This window comes from Leopardus geoffroyi, chromosome C1, assembly GCF_018350155.1.
Source record: "Leopardus geoffroyi isolate Oge1 chromosome C1, O.geoffroyi_Oge1_pat1.0, whole genome shotgun sequence".
Lineage (NCBI taxonomy): Eukaryota > Metazoa > Chordata > Mammalia > Carnivora > Felidae > Leopardus > Leopardus geoffroyi.
In genome coordinates, this window is record NC_059328.1 from 78420822 (window position 1) to 78444401 (window position 23580).

The window sequence follows — 23580 nt, forward strand, 5'->3', positions numbered from 1 at the left end:
ATGCTATTATTTTCAGAGAATGATGACTTTATGTGTTTTTTAAATTTTGTCCTTTGAATCATTTCATTCCCATGAGATTCTCAAACACTTAAAAACCCCACCAAACTTAATGTACTTAGTGGAGTTTCTGTATGGTATTATTTGGCATCTTCTGCTTATAGGCAAGATAAAATAAACTAGCTGGTCTTCCTACTCCTTAGCAAAGAGGCGTGATTCGCTGAAGATTTACCGAGACCAAGGTAAGTGATATTATTCTAAAACATGAAAATCTTTAATAACTGCATATTTTATGCGCTGGTAGAAAAAAGAAGAGTAAGGATGTCTAGAAGCTCACCTCTACTGGGATGTGGGTAGAGTGGGGGAACAGGGGTGACTTTCCTCTGCAATGTGCCCAGGAGGCTTGAGTGAGGTTGGGCCTAGCTTCTGGGGCGTCTGCAGCCCAGGTCTTCCTCTCATGGCGGCTAAGAGGTGTGGGGCAGTGACTGCATCAGGATGCCCCATGTGGTTGGTGATAAAATTCTCTGATGAAATTTGTTCTTTCTCAATGAAGCTCTCTTTCTCTGGGAATTCCCAGATCCTTTTCCAATTTAAACTAGCAGAATAGGAACTTTCATAAATCTGGGCCATCCAGCTCTCTGCTCTCTAAATTTTCAAGCCTTTGCATGCCATTCCCTCTGCAAAAATATTTTCGGTTTGGAAAACTGCCAATGAAGTAACTGAGAGGTGGAATTGGACCAAACACCTTTAGATGAGAGCAGGGACACCTTTCCCTCTAAGGGAGCAGACCTCACCTCAGGAGCCTGTGGAGAGAAGCCCGCTCCAAGGTGCCAGTTTTCATTTGGCTTCCCAGCACCTCTGCAGTCATAACCAAAGCGAAGGAGAATATTGCATGACTTCAGAAGAAAGCCGGCCACCTTGCAACATCTTCAGGAAATTCTGCACTCCCCTAGGGCTTGCAAAACTCCCTATGTCTTGCAGACCAAAGGCAAGATCTCAGTCATCTAGCTCTAGTTTGCATAATTAAAAAAGTGGAAGCTGGTTATTTTCTGAGTGACCCTTGGCCCAACCAAGCTCTCAGGGCCTGTGACAGAAATAAGATAGCAATGAAATGAACTGTTTTAACAGTGAAAACTCATACTATTTACATGAGTAGGAAAAGCCAGGCCTGTGAATGTCCATCTCCTCTTACCTACAAGGTTCACACAGCCAAAACAGTGTCCATTGATGGTGCTATAACATTATTCTTTTGAAGATGGCACATATACAACTTAATGTAATTTCATGCCATGATCTGTAAGGCTTTTCAGAGAAACAATTTACTAACATCTTCTATAATACCTTTTATTTTCCTTTTCAATGTGGAAAAGCATAGCCTGTGATCTGTTAATTTGGTCCCTTTCACATCTTAACGTCTTTCTGGTCCTTCTTCCCCTGTCCTATTAATATGTTATCCAACTTAGGGGGAAAAAATTAAAACACAGAAGTTTAGAGCTACATCTAGTATGGCCACACAGAGGAAGAGAAAGTCCACCTTCAAAGTAAACAGAGCAGCTCTACCTCTTCCATATCGGGCATGCAGACAGATTTCCTTTGTACAAAGAGTCTTGCTACTAGGGGGAAAAGTTTGAAAATCACTCAGCAACTCTAAATCCTTCACCGTAAAGAAGCACAAATCAAGACACAGGGAGGTTTTCCTGGCACAAGGTCACTTTTAACAGAGCCACTGCTTGGAAACAAGGTTTCAAACTCCTAGTTCGTGACAACAAAAAACCCCCGACTACCTTAGGAGGGACAGAGGAAGCTCCACATGGGCCTCTTTCAATCAAAAGCCACCTGGGATGAGGGCCGCCACTCTGTCTGCGGGAGCTAAACTGAGGTCCCTCAACCTCCACCCCCACTTCCGTTGCAGAACAAGGGTCACTGCCACAGGGGGAGCTGAACCTGTGGACAGGTTCTGGTTTGAGTCAGAGTACAATTTGGTTTTAAGGCCCAGAAATTTTTTATTTGGATCCTCCAGGCTTGGTTAGAGGTTGAAAGACCATGGGGCCACCTACAGCCCTTGGCTTTTCCAAGTTTGGGAAAACAACTCCATCACAATAGGAGTTTCTCGGAGAAAGCTGCTAGGACAGGGAAGGAATATTTACTGGGAAGCGACTGCTGAAGACCTTTTTAACCCACTTCTGTAAGGTTCACTTCGATAAAACCAGCCAGTCAACATGCCTATCACAACTTTGTTCTGTTATTAAAGCCTTGAGTTTTTTGTACAAAGTGACACACACACAAGAAAGCTAGCTTGCTCATGTTGGTCAAACTGAAGATATCTACAGAAGTAGGGTTCTGGGCCACTTTGGAGGTGGGGGTAATAAACGTAACATTAATATAAAGGTCTGTCAAAGTTTCTGGATTCTTTTTTTTTTTTTTTTTTTTTTGAATACATGAAATTTACTGGCTGGATAAAGCCAGTCTTCATCTTGTTCAGCTCCAGGCCCTGGGAAGAGGGCTGGGCTGGTGGGGTAAGTACAGGATGGGCAGGCCTGACCCTGCAGCCTAAGTTATTTTAGCATCTAGGCAGCCTGGAGTTTAGGCACAGTGGAGTTTTAAGAAACTGTCCTCTCCCCCCACACACAACCAGCATTCCTGGGGAGAGTCCTAACATCTGCCTGGGGTTTCAAAACCATGCACATTCATTCATTCATTCAACCAAAATTTACTGAGCACTCAATTCAGGCCAGGTCTTTCCTTCCAGAACTACTCACTGAGTGCCTTCCATGGTGTTCTGTGCAGTTTCTCGAGGAGATATGGAGGACTGCATCCTGCTTACTCCCACTCCGCATAGGAGCTTATGGTTAGCCTGGGCTATAAAACAGCAGAATGGCAAAAGGCTGGGATTTGTGGCCAGACTGACCCAATTGAGATCCTAACATTGGGGCAATTGGCAATAACTAGTTGCTTGATCTTGAGCAGGTGGTTAAAGTTCTCTGAGTCTCAGCTTCTTTAGATGAAAACGGCAGATAATACAATTTATTTCTTATGAAGTTATTTGTTTAATGGGATATAAAGACATGTTAGGTAAATACATATGGACCACCAATGTTAGGTAAAAACCTTTTTTAAGATTCAGTACAATTTTTATTTTAATAATGCTTGTACATAATTACAACAGTAACACCTACAAAGCTCTCACTTTGAACCAGGCACTATTCCAGATATTTTACATAGATTAAACTAGTTCACCCTAACAATAACTTTCTGAGGTAAGCACAACAATTATGTAGTTTTCAACAAATGATGTAACTGAGGAACAGAGAGGTTGAGTGATTTGCCCAAGGTCACACAATCAGCAAGTGCCAGTACCTGGCTTCAAATCATGTCCATATACATACAGTTCAGTGATTCAGAAAATTCTGGAAGACTTACTATGAGAAGCAGCCACTCTGCATTTCTTGTCCTGTTGTTCCCCCTCTTTCTATGTAACTAGTGCTTATAAAGATGAGGATTTAAGACTCTTTCACCATTCCTGGAAACCACCACACACCACTCACACACCACACTTCTCCTCTTCCACCCTTTCAGTATCAATTTTTAGTTGGATTAATATTCAATGCTTATATCCCTATCACCTGTAACACTACTACAGTAGTGTTCTGCAGTGTTCCATCATTCTCCTTCCTCCTACACAACTAGTAACTAAATACTTGTCTTATTACTTTGCTTAGTTTCTATGCACCTTCCACTAACCCATCTCCAAACTTTCCGCTGTGTTAATCTCCTCTTCATCTATTCAAACACATCGTAAGTCCCTGGATCCCTTGGACACACCTTTCCCAGAGACTTTCTGCTCCAATCTAGACTGGATGCTTCTAGTCCTGCTGTATAGCCATATCCCAGGAGCCCCTTTCATCATCCCTAGAATTCCTTTAACTTCTTTCTTGGGCCAGTTCCACCTGGGTTTTTCACCTTTTCATGAAGTTGAAATTCTCAATTTTTCTTTTTTTAAGGATAGCTTTTCTTTTTTTTTTTTTTTTTTAAATTTTTTTTTTTCAACGTTTATTTTATTTTTGGGACAGAGAGAGACAGAGCATGAACGGGGGAGGGGCAGAGAGAGAGGGAGACACAGAATCGGAAACAGGCTCCAGGCTCTGAGCTGTCAGCACAGAGCCCGACGTGGGGCTCAAACTCACAGACTGTGAGATCATGGCCTAAGCCGAAGTCAGATGCTCAACCGACTGAGCCACGCAGGTGCCCCTCTTTTTTTGTTTGCTTGTTTGTGGCTTTTGTATCCTATTTAAGAAATCCTTGCCTACTGTGAAGTGGTGATATTTTTCTACAATTTCTTCTAGAAGTTTTATAATTTTAACTTTTATGTTTAGGTCTGGGATCCATTTTTAGCTGCTTTTGTGTATGGTGTGAAGTAAGGGTTGAGGCTCTTTATCTCAATATAGATATCCACTTGATCCAGCATCATTTCTTTTAAAAACTCTCCTCCCTATCGAAATACATTGGTCTTTTTTTAAAAACTCAATGGACTATTTATGTGTGGGCCTATATCTAAACTCTCTATCATCTTCTATTAACCATTATATCTATCCCTATGCTAGTACCAGAATGTCTTGATAATTGCAACTTTATAGGGAGTCTTCAAATTAAGTAGTGTAAGACTTCCAACTTTGTTCCATTCAAAATTGTTCTGGCCATTCTAGGTTCTTTGTGTTACCATGTAAATTTTAGAATCAGCTTGATTGTGATTGCACTGAATCTACAGGTCAATTTGGAAAAACTGACATCTTAACAACATTAAGTCTTCTTGTCCACAAACATGGTATATCTTTCCATTCATGTAGGTCTACTCTAATGCAGTAATGTTTGGTAGTTTTTAGTGTACAAATCTCAAACAAATCTTGTAAAATGTGTCTTTGAATATTTCATGTGTTTTTGTTTGTTTGTTTTTTAAAAAATAGACTTCAGGGGCGCCTGGGTGGCGCAGTCAGTTAAGCGTCCAACTTCGGCCAGGTCACGATCTCGTGGTCCGTGAGTTCGAGCCCTGCGTCAGGCTCTGGGCTGATGGCTCAGAGCCTGGAGCCTGTTTCCGATTCTGTGTCTCCCTCTCTCTCTGCCCCTCCCCCGTTCATGCTCTGCCTCTCTCTGTCCCCAAAAAAATAAATAAATAAATAAATAAAATAAACATTGAAAAAAAAATAGACTTCAGTTTTTAGAGCAGTTTTAGGTTCACAACAAAATCCAAGTACAGAGAGTTTCTATGTAACCCCTATTTCCCCTCACATACAATCTCCCCAAGCTAGGGTGTTTCATATGCTATTGTAAATGGTATTTTTATTTTTACTTTTGAAACAGTTTAAGTATTTTTTTAAAGTTTATTTATTTAAGTAATCTCTACACCCAACATTGGACTTAAACTCATGACCCCAAAATCAAGAGTTGCATGCTCTTCTGACTGAGCCAGCCAAGACCCCTATAAATGATATTTTAAAAATTCCATTTCAAAATTATTCATTGCTAGTATACAAGGGAAAAATTAAACATTAACTTGTATCCTGTGAACTTATCAACATACTTATTAGTTCCATTACTTTTTCTGTAGAATCCTTAGGATTTTCTACATACCCCAATCATGTCATCTGCAAATAAATACTATTTTACTTCTTCTTTGCCAATCTGTATGTCTCCCTTTACTGCTATAGCTAGGACCTTCAGAAAGATATTACATATAAGTGGTAAAAGCAGACATCCTTAGATCTTAGAGGGAAAATATTTAGTCTTTTACCATTAAGTATAGCATCAGTTGTAGGTTTTCACGAGAGGTCCTTCACCAGGTTGATGAAGTTCCCAGGTATTCATACTTTACTGAGAGGTTTGTGCCTTTTTTTTTTTTTTTAGTTTATCTATTTATTTTGAGAGAAATAAAGAAAGAGAGCGTGTACGCATGAGTGGGGGGGGGAGGGGCAGAGAGAGAGGGAGAGGGAGAGAATCCCAAGCAAGCTCCACACTGTCAGTGCTAAGCCCGACATGAAGCTCGAACCCATGAACCATGAGATCATGACCTGAGCCAAAATCAAGAGTCAGGTGTTTAACCAGCTGAGCCACCCAGGCACCCTGAGGTTTATGTCTTTTTAAATCATAAATAAGTGTTGAATCTTGCCAAAGGCTTTTGATGCATCTATAGAAATGATATTTTTTCCCTTCATTTCTGCTAATGTTGTAAGTTACACTTGTTTGATATATAAATATTAAATAGCCTTGCATTCCTGGGATAAACCCCACTGAATCATAATGTATTTTCCTTTTAGTATTCATTTTGCTAATAGTTTGTTAAGGATTTTACCTATGTCCATAATGGATATTGGTTTGTAATTTTTTCTTGTAATGTCTCTCTCTGGTTTTGAAATCAAACTGATATTGGCCTCATAAAATGAACTGAAAAGTTCACTATCTAATTTTACTTTCTGAAAGTTTTCCATGGCTTAAGGATTGGTATTATTTCTTCCTTAAATGTTTGATAGAATTCACCAGTGGCACCATCAAGAATTTCTGGGAGAATTTAATATAATTTTAATTACTTTCATTATTATATTGATATTCAGGAATATTTCTCCCTGAGTCAGTGTTAAAAATTTGTGTCTTCCAAGGAATTATCCCATTTCATCCAAGTTTTCAAGCATATTCACAGTTATTCATAATATCCTTTTCTTATCTCCTTAGTTAATGTAGGATTTTAGAAATGTTTTCTCTTTTCCCAGATCCTGATAATTTGTGTCTTCTTTTTCTTGATTATTCTATTTAGATGTTATCAATTATATTGATTTTTAAAAATCAAATTTTTAGTTTCATTGATTTTCTCTTTTTTCTATTTTTTGATTCATTGTTTACTGATCTTTATTATATCCTTTCTTCTACTTCCTTTGGGTTCAAATTGCTCCTCTGCTCCTAGCTTCTTAAGGTGGAAGTCTAGATCATGGGTTTGAGACCTGTCTTCATTTTTTTTTTTTTTTTCAAAAAAAAATTTTTTTTCAACGTTTATTTATTTTTGGGACAGAGAGAGACAGAGCATGAACGGGGGAGGGGCAGCGAGAGAGGGAGACACAGAATCGGAAACAGGCTCCAGGCTCTGAGCCATCAGCCCAGAGCCTGACGTGGGGCTCGAACTCCCGGACCGCGAGATCGTGACCTGGCTGAAGTCGGACGCTTAACCGACTGTGCCACCCAGGCGCCCCCTGTCTTCATTTCTAAGATAAGCTATAAATTTTCTTCTAAGGACTGTCTAAGCTGCATCCCATAAGTTTGAAAACTTTCATCTTCATTTAAAATATTTTAAAATTTCCTTGTGATTTCTAACTTTACCTTTACATTATTTAGAAGTGTGTTGTTTTTTCTGAATATATATTAATTTTTAACTTAATTCCACTCTTATTAGAGAATGTACGTACTCTGTATGATTTAATTGTTTTACATTAATTGAGATTGGGGTTTTTTTTAATGTTTTTTTTTTTGAGAAAGAGAGCATGAGCAGGGGAAGGATGAAAAGAGAAGGGGGCAGAGAATCTGAAAAGGGCTCTGTGCTGACAGCAGCAAGTCCAATAAGGGGCTCGAACTCATAAAAAGCGATATCATGACCTGAGCTGAAGTCAGATACTCAACTGACTGAGCCACCCAGGCACCCCTGTTTTATGGCTCATAATATGGCCTACTTTGGTGAATGTTTCATATGCACTTGAAAGGAATGTGTATTCTGCTGTTTTTGGTAAAGTATTCTGTAAATGTCAACTAGGTTGAGTTGGCTGATAGTATTGTTTTTTATCTTCTATATCTCTACTAATTTTTTCAGTCTGTTTGAAGGAAGAATATTGAAATATCTAACAATAATCCTGAGTTTGTTCATTTCTCTATCAATTTTTGCTGCATTTATTTTGAAGCTCTGTTATTAGGTGTACACACATTTAGAATTGTTATGTCCTCTTGACCAACTGTACTCTCAATTATTATGAAATGACCCTATATATTCCATGTGACATTTCTTGTTCTAAGGTATACTTTGATATTAACATAGTCATTCTAGTTTTGTTATGATTGGTGCTTACATGGTATAAGTTATCCATCCTTTTAATCTATGTGTATATTTGTATTCAAAATGGGCTTCCTCTGGACAGTGCACAGTTGGGTCTCGCTTTTTTTTTTTTTTTATTATCTTTAATTCCAGTTAGTTGACATACAGTGTTATATTAGTAAAAATATGGAATGCTTCATAAATTTGCGTGTCATCCTTGCGCAGGGGCCATGCTAATCTTCTCTGTATCGTTCCAATTTTAGTATATGTGCTGCTGAAGCGAGCACAGGGGTCTTGCTTTTTTAATCCAGTTGGTCTGACCATCTCTGCCTTATAAGTGGGGTGTTTGGATTCTTTATAATAAATATAATTATTAAGATGGTTGGGCTTAATTCTACCATCTTCGTATTTGTTTATTTGGTCCTATCTGTTCATTGTTCTTTTTTTCCTTTACTCCTGACTTAAAAAAAAATTTTTTTTTAACGTTTATTTGAGAGAGAGAGAGAGAGAGAGAAAACACATGTGTGCAAGTTGGAAAGGGGCAGAGAGATAGGAGAGACAGTGCAGAGCCTGACATGGGTTCAATCTCGCCAACTGTAAGATCACATAACCTAAGCCAAAATCAAGACTCAGACACTTAACCAACTGAACCACCCAGGCGCCCCTATTCCTGACTTCTTTTGTAATAATTGAATATTTTTAGCCCTCCATTTAATCTACAAGATTAGTTTATTAGCTATACCTCTTTGTTTTAGAAGTTTTTTTTTTTAGTAGTTACTCTAGGATTTAAAACATGTGTATTTTACTTATTTATTATTTACATTTTCATTTTACACGTATTTCAAATAATGTTTATTATATCACTTCTGGCATAATGTAAAAATGTCATAACAAAAATATATTATCATTTCATTTCTCCCATCCTTTGTGCTACTACTGTCACACATTTCACTTCTACAGATGGTCTAAATCCTACCATGCATGTAATTTTTGCTTTAACTTATAAACTATAAATACATTTTAAAATGAAGGAGAAGAAAGTGTTTTATATTTACTCATATATATGCCATTTTAAGCACTCTTCATTTCTTTGTGTAAATCCATATTCCCACCTGATATTTTCTTTCTGCCTGAATAATCTTTCACATGGTGCAAGTTTCTGGACAACAAATTCTTTCGACTTTTGTTTGTATGAAAAGCCTCTTTCTTTTTGTTTTTTTTGTGGGGTTTTTTGTATGTTTTTTGTTTTTTGTTTTTTGTTTTTTGCCTTCACGTTTGAAAAATAGTTTCACTTATGTCCAAATTGTCTTATTTTTTTCTTTTGGCACTTTAAAGAGGCCATTCCATTATCTCCTGGCTTGCATAGCTTTAGACATGAAGTCTGTAGTAACTCTTTTTTTTTTATTTTTTTTTTAACGTTTTTATTTATTATTGAGAAACATAGAGACACAGAGCATGAGCAGGGGAGAGGTAGAGAGAGAGGGAGACACAGAATCTGAAATAGGCTCCAGGCTCTGAGCTGTCAGCACAGAGCCCGACGAGGGGCTCAAACTCACAAACCATAAGATCATGACCTGAGCTGAAGCTGGTCGCCCAACCAACTGAGCCACCCAGGCACCCCTGTAGTAATTCTTATCTTTGTTTTTCTGTACGTACTGATTTTTATCTTTAGCTCTTTAATATTAGTTTTTAACAACTTGATTATGATATGGTTTGATGTGAGTTTTTGTGTATGTAAGTTTATTCTATTTAGCATCTTGTATCTTTGTCTTAGCATTTTTATCTAATTTAGAAAATTTTTCGTCATTTTTTCTTATTACTTTTTTTTTTTTTAATTTTTTTTTTCAACGTTTATTTATTTTTGGGACAGAGAGAGACAGAGCATGAATGGGGGAGGGGCAGAGAGAGAGGGAGACACAGAATCGGAAACAGGCTCCAGGCTCTGAGCCATCAGCCCAGAGCCTGACGCGGGGCTCAAACTCACGGACCGCGAGATCGTGACCTGGCTGAAGTCAGACGCTTAACTGACTGCGCCACCCAGGCGCCCCTCTTATTACTTCTTAGTATTTATGATGCACCTGGGTGGCTCAGTCGATTGAGCATCTTACTCTTGATTGCAGCTCAAGTCATGATCCCAGTGTCGTGGGATCAAGCCTCACATTGGGGTCGTGCTGAGCATGGAATCTGCTTAAGATTCTCTCTCTCTATTTTCCTCTGACCCTCCCCCACTCACACACACACTCTCTCTCTCAAAAATAAATAAATTTATTAATTAATAACTTAAAAAGAGATTTCTGGAGAACTTTTCTGTATACTCCCTTTTGTATGGAATTCTTCCTTACAACTTTCAGTTGCCTCAGTTTCCCTGAACTCCAATCTTCTCTTCAACTAAGTGTGACCACCATGTCATACTCGGGATTCCCCTCCCAGCTTCGTGATCTGGAATGTGCTTCCAGGTAGAAACCTAAGTGATAATAGAACTTGCCTCATTTTTCTCTCTTCTCTCAGGAATCACAATCTGTGCTACCTCTAGTCCAATATCAGAAAACAGGTGTTTCATACTCTTTATAAGAGTTTCCAGTTATTTCTGTGGCAGGATAAAAGTGGCCCCTATTAGTTCATCATGGATTAAAACAGAAGTCCACTTTATGCTTTACTAAAAATCCATTTACTGACAACTTTTGGAAGGGAGTGGGGAGTAAACATGCGTTCAATCCAGCATGTTTAGCCACCCACCTTAATTTTAAAACCTGTAAATAAAACAATAATATTTTTTAAATTAATAATTACTCCAAACAGTGAGAGAGACTAACTGCTTTCAACTTTTTACCAAGGTGTCTACAGTCAGCTCAATGAGGATTGGCTTGAATCAGGTTCCACACCTAGTTGCTTTCTTTACTTACTTTCAACAGGATCTTTTGATAAAAGAATTGTGCCAAAATTTTGTTCTGCTTTTTCTCTAAACCCAATATTTATTATTTTCTTAGGCTGGTTATTCAAAGATCTTCACAATTATATGACTTATATGTAATTTTCCATCAAGAAGTACAATTTTGAATAACACTTTTATCATTTTGGTCTCTTCTTTACATTTACTGACAAAATTAGCTTCCTACACTCACTCTAGGAAATATTACTTGATTTACCAGAGAGGTAATCATATTTTGTTTAAAAATTGTGTCCAAATTTGGTGGCGTTTTGCCACTATAGGGCAAAGTGTTACAAGAAACAGTGTCTTTGGGGACCATTACAATGCAATAAAGTCCAATTTTCAAACATTCAGCAATGTATTTCCTAACTGAACATCTCTTTGCTAGATAATATACTAACTCAAAACTCTCATAGATTATTTTGTCCTAGCTCATACAGATTCATGCTGTATATTCATACTGTAACCATATTCAATAAATATACTTACAGAATTATTCTGTATTATACTATTGATAATATTATCTTCATCATTAACTGTACCCTTCAATTACTTTAGATTCATAAGATTTAATACAATACGAAAGTAACTTTAAAAACATAAATGTTTATAACTAAGAATTTTAACACTAACAAGATGTGAAACACATTATACAAAATAATCTATAATTGATCACTGAAATTAGCTATGATGAACTGACCAATACAGTTGCAGTGGATATCATAAAACAATTATTAATAAGGTAATAGATAGAGGATTGCAGGAAGATGGCGGCGTAGGAGGACGCTGGGCTCACCGCGCGTCCTGCTGATCAATTAGATTCCACCTACACCTGCCTAAATAACCCAGAAAACCGCCAGAGGATTAGCAGAACGGAGTCACCGGAGCCAAGCGCAGACGAGAGGCCCACGGAAGAGGGTAGGAAGGGCGGCGAGGCGGTGCGCGCTCCACGGACTGGCGGGAGGGAGCCGGGGCGGAGGGGCGGCTCGCCGGCCAAGCAGAGCCCCGGAGTCTGGCCTGCAAAAGCGGAGGGGCCTGACGGACTGTGTTCCGACAGCAAGCGCGACTTAGCGTCTGGGAGGTCATAAGTTAACAGCTCTGCTCGGAAAGCGGGAAGGCTGGAGGACAAAGGGAGGGAGAGCTGCTGAGCCCCCGGACGACAGAGCTCAGTTTGGTGGGGAACAAAGGCGCTCGCCAGCGCCATCTCCCCCGCCCATCCCCCAGCCAAAATCCCAAAGAGAACCAGTTCCTGCCAGGGAACTTCCTCGCTCCGCGCAAACACCCAACTCTGTGCTTCTGCGGAGCCAAACCGCCGGCAGCGGATCTGACTCCCTCCCGCTGCCACAGGGCCCCTCCTGAAGTGGATCACCTAAGGAGAAGCGAGCTAAGCCTGCCCCTCCTGCCCCTGTGCACCTTGCCTACCCACCCCAGCTAATACGCCAGATCCCCAGCATCACAAGCCTGGCAGTGTGCAAGTAGCCCAAACGGGCCACGCCACCCCACAGTGAATCCCGCCCCTAGGAGAGGGGAAGAGAAGGCACACACCAGTCGGACTGTGGCCCCAGCGGTGGGCCGGGGGCAGACATCAGGTCGGAGTGCGGCCCCGCCCACCAACTCCAGTTATACACCACAGCACAGGGGAAGTGCCCTGCAGGTCCTCACCACGCCAGGGACTATCCAAAATGACCAAGCAGAAGAATTCCCCTCAGAAGAATCTCCAGGAAATAACAACAGCTAATGAGCTGATCAAAAAGGATTTAAATAATATAACAGAAAGTGAATTTAGAATAATAGTCATAAAATTAATCGCCGGGCTTGAAAACAGTATACAGGACAGCAGAGAATCCCTTGCTACAGAGATCAAGGGACTAAGGAACAGTCATGAGGAGCTGAAAAACGCTTTAAATGAAATGCAAAACAAAATGGAGACCACCACAGCTCGGATTGAAGAGGCAGAGGAGAGAATAGGTGAACTAGAAGATAAAGTTATGGAAAAAGAGGAAGCTGAGAAAAAGAGAGATAAAAAAATCCAGGAGTATGAGGGGAAAATTAGAGAACTAAGTGATGCACTAAAAAGAAATAATATACGCATAATTGGTATCCCAGAGGAGGAAGAGAGAGGGAAAGGTGCTGAAGGGGTACTTGAAGAAATAATAGCTGAGAACTTCCCTGAACTGGGGAAGGAAAAAGGCATTGAAATCCAAGAGGCACAGAGAACTCCCTTCAGACGGAACCTGAATCGATCTTCTGCACGACATATCATAGTGAAACTGGCAAAATACAAGGATAAAGAGAAAATTCTGAAAGCAGCAAGGGGTAAACGTGCCCTCACATATAAAGGGAGACCTATAAGACTCGTGACTGATCTCTCTTTTGAAACTTGGCAGGCCAGAAAGAATTGGCACGAGATTTTCAGTGTGCTAGACAGAAAAAATATGCAGCCGAGAATCCTTTATCCAGCAAGTCTGTCATTTAGAATAGAAGGAGAGATAAAGGTCTTCCCAAACAAACAAAAACTGAAGGAATTTGTCACCACTAAACCAGCCCTACAAGAGATCCTAAGGGGGACCCTGTGAGACAAAATACCAGAGACATCACTACAAGCATAAAACATACAGACATCACAATGACTCTAAACCCGTATCTTTCTATAATAACACTGAATGTAAATGGATTAAATGCGCCAACCAAAAGACATAGGGTATCAGAATGGATAAAAAAACAAGACCCATCTATTTGCTGTCTACAAGAGACTCATTTTAGACCTGAGGACACCTTTAGATTGAGAGTGAGGGGATGGAGAACTATTTATCATGCTACTGGAAGCCAAAAGAAAGCTGGAGTAGCCATACATATATCAGACAAACTAGACTTTAAATTAAAGGCTGTAACAAGAGATGAAGAAGGACATTATATAATAGTTACAGGGTCTATCCATCAGAAAGAGCTAACAATTATAAATGTCTATGCGCCGAATACCGGAGCCCCCAAATATATAAAACAACTACTCATAAACATAAGCAACCTTATTGATAAGAATGTGGTAATTGCAGGGGACTTTAACACCCCACTTACAGAAATGGATAGATCATCTAGACACACGGTCAGTAAAGAAACAAGGGCCCTGAATGAGACATTGGATCAGATGGACTTGACAGATATATTTAGAACTCTGCATCCCAAAGCAACAGAATATACTTTCTTCTCGAGTGCACATGGAACATTCTCCAAGATAGATCATATACTGGGTCACAAAACAGCCCTCCATAAGTTTACCAGAATTGAAATTATACCATGCATACTTTCAGACCACAATGCTATGAAGCTTGAAATCAACCACAGAAAAAAGTCTGGAAAACCTCCAAAAGCATGGAGGTTAAAGAGCACCCTACTAACGAATGAGTGGGTCAACCAGGCAATTAGAGAAGAAATAAAAAAATATATGGAAACAAACGAAAATGAAAATACAACAATCCAAACGCTTTGGGACACAGCGAAGGCAGTCCTGAGAGGAAAATACATTGCAATCCAGGCCTATCTCAAGAAACAAGAAAAATCCCAAATACAAAATCTAACAGCACACCTAAAGGAAATGGAAGCAGAACAGCAAAGGCAGCCTAAACCCAGCAGAAGAAGAGAAATAATAAAGATCAGAGCAGAAATAAACAATATAGAGTCTAAAAAAACTGTAGAGCAGATCAACGAAACCAAGAGTTGGTTTTTTGAAAAAATAAACAAAATTGACAAACCTCTAGCCAGGCTTCTCAAAAAGAAAAGGGAGATGACCCAAATAGATAAAATCATGAATGAAAATGGAATGATTACAACCAATCCCTCAGAGATACAAACAATTATCAGGGAATACTATGAAAAATTATATGCCAACAAATTGGACAACCTGGAAGAAATGGACAAATTCCTGAACACCCACACTCTTCCAAAACTCAACCAGGAGGAAATAGAAAGCTTGAACAGACCCATAACCAGCGAAGAAATTGAATCGGTTATTAAAAATCTCCCAACAAATAAGAGTCCAGGACCAGATGGCTTCCCAGGGGAGTTCTACCAGACGTTTAAAGCAGAGATAATACCTATCCTTCTCAAGCTATTCCAAGAAATAGAAAGGGAAGGAAAACTTCCAGACTCATTCTATGAAGCCAGTATTACTTTGATTCCTAAACCAGATAGAGACCCAGTAAAAAAAGAGAACTACCGGCCAATATCCCTGATGAATACGGATGCAAAAATTCTCAATAAGATACTAGCAAATCGAATTCAACGGCATATAAAAAGAATTATTCACCATGATCAAGTGGGATTCATTCCTGGGATGCAGGGCTGGTTCAACATTCGCAAATCAATCAACGTGATACATCACATTAACAAAAAAAAAGAGAAGAACCATATGATCCTGTCAATCGATGCAGAAAAGGCCTTTGACAAAATCCAGCACCCTTTCTTAATAAAAACCCTTGAGAAAGTCGGGATAGAAGGAACATACTTAAAGATCATAAAAGCCATTTATGAAAAGCCCACAGCTAACATCATCCTCAACGGGGAAAAACTGAGAGCTTTTTCCCTGAGATCAGGAACACGACAGGGATGCCCACTCTCACCGCTGTTGTTTAACATAGTGCTGGAAGTTCTAGCATCAGCAATCAGACAACAAAAGGAAATCAAAGGCATCAAAATTGGCAAAGATGAAGTCAAGCTTTCGCTCTTTGCAGATGACATGATATTATACATGGAAAATCCGATAGACTCCACCAAAAGTCTGCTAGAATTGATACATGAATTCAGCAAAGTTGCAGGATACAAAATCAATGTACAGAAATCAGTTGCATTCTTATACACTAACAATGAAGCAACAGAAAGACAAATAAAGAAACTGATCCCATTCACAATTGCACCAAGAAGCATAAAATACCTAGGAATAAATCTAACCAAAGATGTAAAGGATCTGTATGCTGAAAACTATAGAAAGCTTACGAAGGAAATTGAAGAAGATTTAAAGAAATGGAAAGACATTCCCTGCTCATGGATTGGAAAAATAAATATTGTCAAAATGTCAATACTACCCAAAGCTATCTACACATTCAATGCAATCCCAATCAAAATTGCACCAGCATTCTTCTTGAAACTAGAACAAGCAATCCTAAAATTCATATGGAACCACAAAAGGCCCCGAATAGCCAAAGGAATTTTGAAGAAGAAGACCAAAGCAGGAGGCATCACAATCCCAGACTTTAGCCTCTACTACAAAGCTGTCATCATCAAGACAGCATGGTATTGGCACAAAAACAGACACATAGACCAATGGAATAGAATAGAAACCCCAGAACTAGACCCACAAACGTATGGTCAACTCATCTTTGACAAAGCAGGAAAGAACATCCAATGGAAAAAAGACAGCCTCTTTAACAAATGGTGCTGGGAGAACTGGATAGCAACATGCAGAAGGTTGAAACTAGACCACTTTCTCACACCATTCACAAAAATAAACTCAAAATGGATAAAGGACCTGAATGTGAGACAGGAAACCATCAAAACCTTAGAGGAGAAAGCAGGAAAAGACCTCTCTGACCTCAGCCGTAGCAATCTCTTACTCGACACATCCCCAAAGGCAAGGGAATTAAAAGCAAAAGTGAATTACTGGGACCTTATGAAGATAAAAAGCTTCTGCACAGCCAAGGAAACAACCAACAAAACTAAAAGGCAACCAACGGAATGGGAAAAGATATTTGCAAATGACATATCGGACAAAGGGCTAGTATCCAGAATCTATAAAGAGCTCACCAAACTCCACACCCGAAAAACAAATAACCCAGTGAAGAAATGGGCAGAAAACATGAATAGACACTTCTCTAAAGAAGACATCCGGATGGCCAACAGGCACATGAAAAGATGTTCAGCGTCGCTCCTTATCAGGGAAATACAAATTAAAACCACACTCAGGTATCACCTCACGCCAGTCAGAGTGGCCAAAATGAACAAATCAGGAGACTATAGATGCTGGCGAGGATGTGGAGAAACGGGAACCCTCTTGCACTGTTGGTGGGAATGCAAATTGGTGCAGCCGCTCTGGAAAACAGTGTGGAGGTTCCTCAGAAAATTAAAAATAGACCTACCCTATGACCCAGCAATAGCACTGCTGGGAATTTATCCAAGGGATACAGGAGTACTGATGCATAGGGGCACTTGTACCCCAATGTTCATAGCAGCACTCTCAACAATAGCCAAATTATGGAAAGAGCCTAAATGTCCATCAACTGATGAATGGATAAAGAAATTGTGGTTTATATACACAATGGAATACTACGTGGCAATGAGGAAAAATGAAATATGGCCTTTTGTAGCAACGTGGATGGAACTGGAGAGTGTGATGCTAAGTGAAATAAGCCATACAGAGAAAGACAGATACCATATGGTTTCACTCTTATGTGGACCCTGAGAAACGTAACAGGAACCCATGGGGGAGGGGGAGGAAAAAAGGAAAAAAAAAAAAAAAAAAAAAAAGAGGTTAGAGTGGGAGAGAGCCAAAGCATAAGAGACTGTTAAAAACTGAGAACAAACTGAGGGTTGATGGGGGGTGGGAGGGAGGAGAGGGTGGGTGATGGGTATTGAGGAGGGCACCTTTTGGGATGAGCACTGGGTGTTTTATGGAAACCAATTTGGACAATAAATTTCATATATTATAAAAAAAAAAAAAAAAAAATTTAATCAAAAGAGATTAAAAGATATATCACATCATGTATAAAAGATACATCTATATGAAATTTGAGATTGCAGTCAGAATATTACCTGGGAGCATCATAAAAAATATAATTGTACAATCAAAAAAAAAAAAATAAAATAAAATACTTCTTCTCTTAAAAAAAAAAAAATAATAATAATAATAAGGTAATAGAATTTCTATAGAAATCTCAATTACTCTTACATTTAAAATTAGTGAAGTGTCAATGGAGTACTACGTGGCAATGAGAAAGAATGAAATATGGCCCTTTGTAGCAATGTGGATGGAACTGGAGAGTGTTATGCTAAGTGAAATAAGCCATACAGAGAAAGACAGACACCATATGGTTTCACTCTTATGTGGATCCTGAGAAACTTAACAGAAACCCATGGGGGAGGGGAAGGGAAAAAAAAAAAAGAGGTTAGAATGGGAGAGAGCCAAACATAAGAGACTCTTAAAAACTGAGAACAAACTGAGGGTTGATGGGGGGTGGGAGGGTGGGGAGGGTGGGTGGTGGGTATTGAGGAGGGCACCTTTTGGGATGAGCACTGGGTGTTGTATAGAAACCAATTTGACAATAAATTTCATATGTTGAAAAAATAAAAATAAATAAATTAAAATTAAAAAAATAAAAAATTAGTGAAGTGTATGTGAACAAAATTGTTTGATCATTTTTTTCTCTAAATTCATCACACCAGTTGCAAACTCCTTGGCAAACCACCAGAGTTTCATAGACCATCTCTGTGAAACCCTGTTTCAAGGATAGGCATTTTTATTTCTAATTAGTGGTAGTATTTACTGATTTTCAGTGATTCATACATAGAAGACACCTAATATCCATGTAATAAGTTATTAAGCAACATATTTTGGTTTCATACATGTTAAGTACTATTCTAAACTCTGAGGATATAGCAGTGAACAAGACAGATATTGTTTCTATTCTGGAGGTACTTCCTATCTAGTGAAAAGAAGGAGACAGTACAAAGAAAGCAGATAAGTTCAGAACATGTTAATAATATAAAGGAAATAGTGTAATGAGATAAAGTGTGACTTAGGGAGTTACTTTGAATTGGGTATTCAGGAAAGACCTCACTGAGGAGGTTACTGTTGAACAGAATGCTGAGTGATGAGAAGGAAGTAGGCATTGAGGAGCTGAGACCATTCTAGGCAGAAGGCTTAGCAAGTGGAAAGGCCTTGAGGCAGTGGTAATGGTTTGGCCTTTTTGGGAAACGGAGAGAAGGCTGAGGTGTTTGAAGCAGAATGAACAAAAGGAATATGGGATAAGAAGAGGCTGGGAAGGCACCCATGTACCAGAAAAGCAGAACCTTGTGAGCTGTGGAGATGAGTCTGGGAAGCTACTGGAAGACTGTAAACAGGGGAGTGACTGAACTAATTTGCCTTTATAAAATATCACTAAATATTCCACAGAGTACAGAGGAGTTGGAGAGGGGCAGAGTGAGAGCAGGAAGACCAGTTACAAGGGTATTTAATAATCCAAGCTAGAGGTAACTAGGGTGGGAAGCAGTACAGATGGAGAGAAGTAGATGGATTTGGGAAGTATTTTTCATATAGAGCAAGTAAGACTTGTCAATGCATTGAATGAATTAATGCATGAGATAATTAATGCATAGTCACTAAAATGGGGAGATCTGAAAGAAGAAAGGTCAACATGTGCTACAGAAGTTAAGGAAAGCTTTCTGGAGAAGGCAGAATGGGAGCTGGGCTTGCAAGATGAGCTAGCTATGGCTGAGAAGTTCAACAGTAGGGATCCAGTTGCAAACAAAACCAGTGAGGTGTGAGTGAGCTTCAATGTGTCTGGGGACTCATGAGGAACTGCCTGCTAGCTAGATGTTGAGGAATGAGCAGGATAGTGGGGTAGAGTGGAATGGGAAGGGGCTGGATCATGGAAGATCTGAAAAGCCCAGAAGGGTGAACTCTGTCTATCCCTATCCAACCCCCAGAACAGCTGTACCTTGGACTTGTACCAGGGAGACTGACAATGAGCCTTTTCTCCAAGTTCCATGCCTGAGCCCAGGTACCCATCTCACTGCTTTCCAGGAGAGGCCCCAAGTGCTCACTGATCTGCCCAACATCAAGGTGACCTGGGTGAGCTGGGAGCTAGAGCAAGTCCCTGCTATATTTACCATCCCTGGCAGATATGGCAACACCTAACATTGTAGAAATGCTTCAGATAATAAGTAAATTATCCCATAAACTCTGAGCTAGAGGCATCAGTCTGTCTCTGACAAAAGTGATGGGTTTTCCCCAGCACCAGATGGGAAGCACCCCCAGGACTGCCTTGGAGACCGCCCACACCCAGGGCTCTGCCTCCTCCTTCTCTCAGCAGTCCATAAGCCTAGCCTTTGCTGTCTCCACAAAGGAAGGAGTGTGTCTCACAACTCCATAACAAGACCCCTGTTACACCCAGAGAGAAGGCATGGATTTTAAAATGCCAGACTCTCTAAGAGACCTCATTGGGCCAGTCAAGCTTAGATTCATAGATCCTGCTCCCTCTGTGACTGTACCAGATACTTCCCTACCACATGTGGTTCCAGCTCAACTGTGAGCTGTACAGGAAGAAGGATGTTGCCTCTCTCATACATACTCTTCCCCAGAAGCTGACAGAGCATTTAGAACACATTTTCTAAAAAATAAAATAAATAAAATAAAATAAAATAAATAATAAATGATTGGCTGTGATGTGGACATAAGGGATGGGACACAAAAACTACTCAATGCTTAAATAGCTCCCCTGGAAGTCTGCCCACCTCCTTGATGGAAACAACAGCTGCCTTTTGCTTGGTTGTGTATAATGTATGACAAAGGTGCTAGGCTTTTGCTTATTTCCCACATTATCTCATTTAATATTCACATCTACCCTTTAAGGTGTGCATTCCTATCCACATTTTTCTGATGAGTAAATTGAAAGGCAGATGAGGTCACATACTAGCAAGAGGCAGAGCCAGGTCTCCTACCCCAGACTAACCAACCCCAAAGCCCTCATCCTTTCAGATCATAGTCCTAAAGCAATTCTGTGGGTGAAAGCACAGGAGTCTCCCACCTGCCACTCTGGAGGGCAATTCAGCAGCCCTGTAGCTCCCCCTCCCACCTCAGCAGGAAGCCGTTTATCAGATTAACAACCCACCTGCTCCCACAGCAGAAAGCAGGGCTCTGAGGAAACAGAACTGGGCTTAGTTGGGCTCTCTGTGAGGACCAAGGACGCAGGAACATCTTGGGCCTTACAGCAGGGAAGCCACTTTGTGCTTTTTCCCTTCCAAGGAGGAGACTAGAATGTGTTCTATGACCTCATTGTTAGCATGAAGTAATAGGAAGAACACAGGATTTGAAGCCAGACAGATGTGGGTTTGAGTCCTGATAAGCTTTATGATCTTGGACAAGCCACTTTGACTCTCCATGTTTCAGTTCTTCCAGCTGAAGAAGAGCTTAATGCCACTTCCCTCATGGGATTGTCTTGGGCATTAAATGAGATGGCAGATCTAAGGAGCCCACAGCACAGCTGGCACCCAACAGAGCTGTCAAGCAAGAGCTCTCCTTTCCTCTCAACTGGATAGGGCAACCGTTAAGGGGCCCACTTGTCAGATGAGCAAACTGAGGTGCCAAGAGATGGAGTAGCCGACAGCTAGGAGCAGAGGTCATCTCCTAATTCACAAAATGACACTTTTTTCACTTTTTCTTTCTTTCTTTCTTTTCTTCCTTTTCTTTCTTTTCTTCCTTTTCTTTCTTTTCTTCCTTCCTTCCTTCCTTCATTCCTTCTTTTCTTTCTTTCTCTTTCCTTCTTCCTTCCTTTCTCTCTTTCTCTCTTTCTCTCTTTCTCTCTCTCTCTCTCTCTCTCTCTCTTTCTCTCTTTCTCTCTTTCTTTCTTTTCTTTCTTTCTTCCTTTCTGGCTTCTCAAAAGCAAAAACAGGTAATTCTCCCCAAATCTGTTTTGCCTTGAATATGTAGCTGTCTGGGTGCTCCTCCTCTTCTCCTTGCTTCCCTTCCCCAAATTCTTATCTCACCAGTCTCTTTACACACAAATCAGACTGATCATCATAAAGTAATAGAGAAGCTCACAGGCAGAAGGAGAGGTGAATACAATTCTCTCCACAAGCAAGACAAACCCTCTCTGTTGATGCAAAATCATGACTCACTCGAAACCTTTTATGATGGCCAGATGCTGAGCACATCTAAATTGCTTCAAATTGCTTCTACAGTGTATATTAGTGGTGGGGAGGGGAACAACCAACATCTATATATATTTATACATTTACCAGGAAATGTGTTTATATTGTTTTCCAATCAGGATTTACCACAAGCTAGGAGTTCCACCCCTAATGAATAGGCTAAACCCAGCCCATTGTCAACAGAGAAAAAGTTCACCTCAAACATAAAAGATTTTAAATCAAATTAGATGTTAGAAGAGCATGATTCTCAGCATTATTGGGCAGCCAGAGTTATCTGGCAGGGTGAATGATGGTTGTTTCTGGGCTCAAACTTTATCCCAGAAGCCTTGGAAGCTAGGCAAGGGAGACTTCCAAGGAAGGAATGGATCTCTTTTTGACCTGCAACTGTTCCACATTTAGGTTGTTGGAAATTCCTGTGTGGTCTGTAACCACTCAGAGCCCATCCTTGGGCTGACCCACAGCCAGGAGCCTTGTACTAGCCCAAATCACTCTGGAGCCACAGCTTGGAACTTCTCCAAGACAACTTGGCCCCAGAGACCTGTGTGGACTCCCCATGCCCAAATGTTACATCCTTTAGACTTTACATCACTGTCCAAACTGTAAACCTTCTCATTTGTTCTCACATTCTCAACCCCATACTGTCCTATGTATCTTCTCCCAAACACTAGCTGCTCCTCTTTCCTGCAAATCCTGTATGCCCACTAGAATCCTTTATCCCAGGGCAAATCAATCCCCTTCATCCTACACCTCATCACATAAGGTTCTCTTCTCTTCTTGGACCCCCCTGAGACCTATTTATCCCTGACCACAAGCACCTTCTACAGCCATCCTGCGGGATGATTTCTTGTTCTCTCATGTCTACATATCTACCTGGTTCAGCAGATGAAGCCAGGAGGTGGGATCAGAGTCCTCACATTCCTATGTGTTTCAAAACCAATACTCTCCTCCTGTGTAATTCCTTTGGGGTTCAAGCTATCTAACTACACCAACTTCCCTGAATTTCTCTGTCTCCCTACTCCTGCCATCCTCCTGGAGCAGGTCAGTGTGCAGGGGGAGAACCCTCCAATGCCAAATGTTACCTTCCTTGCATTGAATGATCCTCATCACCCTTCCACATCGATCACTCACTGCTACACCCACACTGTTCATCTCATCACTGCCAAACATGCCATTTTCAGACACTGCCTCCCAGCCATCTAGCTGTGCATCTATGTTTCAGCCTAATCCCTTGATGCCTCTTATTTCTCCCAGTCTATCGTCCTCTATGCAGCCTTCTTTCCTTTCCAACCAGACTTAAACTGTTCTCTCTCCCACACCCTCCATGCCTGGCACTCCTATTCTTCTGCAGCCCCTCAATCCCCTGCACCATATTCCATTCAACTGCTCCTTCTCCTTTCTGCACTAGCAGCTGAGAGCTACAAAAGAAAACACATGCCCTCACCTCCTTACAAACATACCTGCATCAGAGACCACTGGTTGCTAATCCCAATATGTCTATTATCACCATTTTAGAATCTTGACTTGGAATAAAATCCTTATAATCTTTAGAATTTTTATCTTAAATAAAAATATTTCCCAGCATCCCTTAGAACTAGACATAACCATATAATTCAGTTCTGGCCAACAGAGTGAGTAGAATTAGTGTGTGGCAGCTTCTAGGAAATTTATGATATAC

The 23580-nt window shown here is 40.3% G+C and overlaps 1 non-coding gene across 1 annotated transcript; it reads right to left on the reverse strand.

Moving 5' to 3' along the window:
• Positions 1-8239: 8239 nt before the first annotated feature.
• On the reverse strand, positions 8240-8346 carry LOC123600100. Its single transcript, XR_006713478.1, has one exon. It is a non-coding gene; the product is annotated as a U6 spliceosomal RNA (small nuclear RNA).
• Between the last annotated feature and the right edge of the window lie 15234 nt (positions 8347-23580).